The following is a 5000-nucleotide window of genomic DNA, read 5'->3' on the forward strand; positions in this document are numbered from 1 at the left end:
TAAAGTTATTTATATAACCAGGCAGTGTAAAATATTCACCAGAATAAATTTGGTAATTATGGTAATTATGTAGATAAATTGTCCTGGCAATTACAGTATTTTAAATTAATTGGTCTTAGGTACACGAAAATGTCATGAATGTTGCAATTTTGTGGTACGGAATGGATCTTATTAAATACCTGTAAGCTGTACTTAGTATTGTACAGCTCTCATACTTTCAACTATATGTCTTCACAGTCACTTTTGGGAAGTGCCCCAAGACTATGTAGAATTCCAGTAATTTGTTTAAAGGGTAGTATTAATAGCATATACTATGAAAAGGAACTGAACTATTGCTGGATGTACAGCATAAAAACAAATAACAATTCAAGACTATGTTATAAAATTCGTGTAAGAATTCATGCCACCGCTAAGTCAATTGCAAACATTGTTTAAAGGTGGCTGTATCATAAATTGTTTCAGAAAAAAATGGAAGGAAGGACAATAAGTACAAGGTCTAAGGTTACTGTAAAACCTTTAGAGATGTCTCATGTCCAAGCGAAGTTAACCTACTTGCAAAAAAGTCGTGTCCGATAGCTCAAGGCCTAATAGTTCCGTGGGAGATGCTTTGAGCAAATCAAATTACAGAAGTACAAGTACTGTGAGAGATGAAATTTTGGGAGGTTAGCGAGAAGGGCTTTTGGGCAAGTACATCATAATTACGGCTTACCGAGAGGGTAGCCCAAGGAGTTGGTTTTCATTTCTTTGAACCCTACTTATGCTTACTTTGGGAGATGGCACAAACCATTCCAGCAGGAGAAAACTTCATATAAAAGTGAAGAGCACTAACTGTATCTTCAAGTTAGATGTAATTTAACTCTCCAACTTAACACAACGGTATACTATTAATTTTTCAACTTTTTGGGGAGTTATGGTAGAGATTTAGGAACTTAGCATATTTTAACTGCTGTATTTCACTCATGCCCCACAAAAATTGTGCAGCATTCTGTCATGAGGAAATCCTAATGTTAACTAATAAAGGATAAAACGGTTCATTAAAATGTTGTCTTTCTGATCAAGGAGATACAGTCGAACCTGTATATAACGGCCCTGTATTAAGCGGCTTCTCTCTATAAAGCGGCCAATTTTCAAAGTGCAAATTTTTCACTCATACAAGCGCTGTATTTGTTACCTGTATTAAGCGGCCGCGGCCACCCTATAGCAGTCCAATGTTTGTCTTTCTTTGTTATTTTTACCTGTATTAATTAAGCGGCTACCCTTTAACGGAAACTAAGCCACGTGCCATTTTATGCGGTATTTTATTGTGTCTAAAATGTGATCCAGCATCACTATCAAGAACTAGTAGTAATCAGTGATTGGAGGAGTGCGTTCGACAGGACATTGTCTTTGAGAGGGAGTTAAAAGGACTTATAGGCATTTATGTTGCTATTTTAAGATCTGTTTACGGAAAAAAAAAATGAATGTAATTTTGCCAACTGTGGATGATAACTTAAATGCTGAATTCCAGCCAAACGAATTTGAAAGTGCAAGTCTGCAGTTTCATAACGCTGATGTAAAACATACTTAAAGAAACAACCACCATTCCCGCCGACATCATATGGTATTAAGTTTAAACGTGCAAGTCTCTCAGTTAGGCAAGTCCAAGCAGCGTGACATGTACTACTGACATTTTCTGGAGGCACACCTCTCTTCAAAGTTGAACCATTCCAATTACCAGAGATGGAAGAATGTCACGCAGGAAGCGTATTACATTGTATGACAGCGACAGGAATCTCTAAAAATCTTGGAGATTTTTATCTCGTGACATTTTGAAAAGGCCAAAACAAAACGGCAGCCAAAGTTGAGTTCGAAATTTTCCTTAGAACGCAGAAACGTTATGCGCCAGGCAGTGTTGGCTTCCTAGAAAGATAACACATTATTTCACTGGGTTTGGGAAGCAGGTCGCTTAGTTAAAGAGTCTGGAACACTACGGTAAGTAAAACTATATCCAGAAATGTAAGTTGCTGTTTGTACTTTACATGAAAGGCTGTATCTATTTGAAATAAAGAAGATTATAGTTATTTTTTGCAGGGTGCTTTCAGTTTTTATGTAACTCTCAATTCTAAGTTTAAAACTTAAAAGATAAACTGAGCCGACTGACTCAAAATTAGCACATTTTCTTTTTAACCTAAACACAAGCGAGATCTAGTTGCGTTGAGTTTAATTTTCTACAGTTGAATTTAAGCCAATGTTTTAAGTATCTACCTGTGTGGCCATTCTTGTTGCGTAATGATTTAAATCCCATTGATTATTAGACTATTTTTTGAGTAAATTTAACCTGAAATCAAACTTGTCCCATTAAACATTTTTGCCTAAACTATGTGTTGTATGGTTTTCCTTTTCATATAAAGTATATGCATATCAGTGGCTGAATGCATGTAATCGAGAATAAGTTGATATCAAGAAATTATCAAAAGTTGTTAATTATTGTTCAGTGACATAAAACTAAAAGAAATAGTGTATGTACCTTAAAAGCAGCTGAAAGGAACACGACTGTTCCAAATTTTTATTGACCCGTCGCAACACATCATTTACGTCTCATTTCTGATGAGTTAATTTCATTTTTATTGCAATAATAGTGATCAGCTCTCAAGAACTGTTTTGAATTTGGATGTACATTTTCAGAGTAAAGCTGTTAGCACCAGCTACCAGAACAAACATTCTAAAATAAACAAAAGTTTTTACCCCATGCAGTATTTTTTGTGTTTGTGTTTCTCCAACCAGGAGAAGAACAGTCTGTCCCTTGTTATGGATAAAAATAGGGTGTGTACAAAACCTGGACTAGGCCATGGACTGGGCCAGGGCCCACCCTGTGGCCTACCCTATGGCCCACCCCAAATTTTGTGATTTTATCAATTATAAAGAAAATAATAACTGCTTACGCGCGCGGGGATCAGGCGTTATAAATTCGAGCGACAGCCGCCATTTTTTTCATGAAACTCGTCCCCAGGGTGTCCTCCCCGTCATTGGCGGTTTAATGCCATGGCTCAGGCCTTGGCCTAGCCCAGGTGTTGTATACATCCATGAAAATAAGAGAATTGTGGAAATGATACTGCCTTCATCTTAGAAAATGGTCTCAGAGATCCATCAGCATTTAGCTAACAATAGGCTTCACTTTTTATAAACTAATAGACTATACTGGAATCTGCGCCTGACCTTGACTGTGTATTTCTTTTCTTATTTTCTTATTATGAGAATATAAAGAGTGAGATTACCATTCTAGTAATTATGTACAATGAAAAAGAACGTTATGTTCTTGTTATGTTGAGAAAACATCATTGACACCAATTATCCTTTACTGATTGGTGATATACAAAACTTTTACAATTGTTTTTTACTGGCAACCAGTTCAAGTCCAATGATTGCTTTATGACACAAATTTGGATTTCTTAGGCCCGGTTCAGACGCCGTACTTCACATGAGCCGAATCGAATTCGAATTTAGACCGACCCAAATTAATTTAGACTGACTAAATTGATTCAGGCGCCGATCTCAATTCCAGCTGGACTCAAATTCAATAGGGTATAAAAGTGCATGAGCGCTGATACGTGCTGAACTCCCAAATATAGTAAACTACAACCAAACACGGTCCAAAGCTGTCCTGTGAAAAATATAAGAAAAGTCGACAAAAAGGAGCAGAATGAGGCAAACTGCATTAATCTATTTACATGTAACTGCAGGAAGACAACTGATAAATTGGTTTAGATGTCGTACTTCACATGAACTTTATTTCAACATACAATTTCAACTTTCAACCTTTTTGTATGCCATGAAATACACGATTTGGGCAAAAAGCCCAACTGCAATATTCAGGCTCATTCACAAATGCAATGTTCACACGTAATTCAAGCACAAGCACGAAAATTATGACGAATGAAAATTTAATTTTGATGCTGTTTACCAGGGTGGCAGTAAGTTTGTACACGAAAAATGGAAAAGACAAACTGCATATATCGGCTTCCTCCCTGACGGGCAAAACCCACCATTTTGATGCGCTAGCGTACAATTTATACTTTTGCGCATACTCAGGTCTTCAAAATACATTAAAAATACATTAAATTAATTTATGTATTTGGTTCGGCTCATGTAAAGATCGGCGTCTGAATCAAAGCCGGTCCACAGCCGTTATTCCCAGCTGAGCTAGGCGTGAAGAACGGCTGAGGCGATCCAAATTCAATCAGCCGTTTCGAATTGATTCAGACGCCGTACTTTACATGAACTTAATTCATTGAATTCGATTCGGCTCATGCATGTAAAGTACGGCGTCTGAACCGGGCCCAAATGTTAGCAGCCTTGAAATATCTATGATCCCTTTCCAACCCAATAATTCATGAATTTGTTTAAAACAGAGGAAATCAATTAGCTATGGCAGTTGTCTGGGTGTAGAATGTTAGATATATAGCACAGATTTTTATAACGTGTCGTCCCAGAAAATATCCACACCATCCCCTCGACAGGGGAATTGAAGAAATTGGGGGGAATTTTGGGGGGAATTTTGGGGGGAATTGGGGGGTGGGGGTTAATATTTATATAATATATTTTTTTCCAGACCGGTTCCATAATTCCCATCATAATGCCCAATTTTCGTTTTTTAGCTTCCCGAGCCGGGAATGGAAAATGAATATGTTCATCGTCGTTCATAGGCTTGATTTCTATTGCCATATGAGCAAGCAGCTGGTTAGCGAAGTCAATGTGTGTGAGAGTAGAAAAGTAAATCCTGTAAATCTCAATCGCTTGAATGTCTGCCACGCTTTCCTAGCAAGGTGTCTCTGTCACCACGAACTGTATCATCTTGGTGGCAGTTATTTACGCTGCAGCTTGTCGTTATCCATGAGCCGTCTGGATGGATAATGCGTCATCTAGTGTAAATAGAGCCAATAAATATCAAACATTTGGGAGAGTGTTTCACCTCGTACCAAACACCTTAAATTTCATCAAAAGTACAGGCCTATGGCCGTGCT

This window comes from Orbicella faveolata, unplaced genomic scaffold, assembly GCF_042242905.1.
Source record: "Orbicella faveolata isolate gen_17 unplaced genomic scaffold, um_ofav_v1 contig_34, whole genome shotgun sequence".
Lineage (NCBI taxonomy): Eukaryota > Metazoa > Cnidaria > Anthozoa > Scleractinia > Merulinidae > Orbicella > Orbicella faveolata.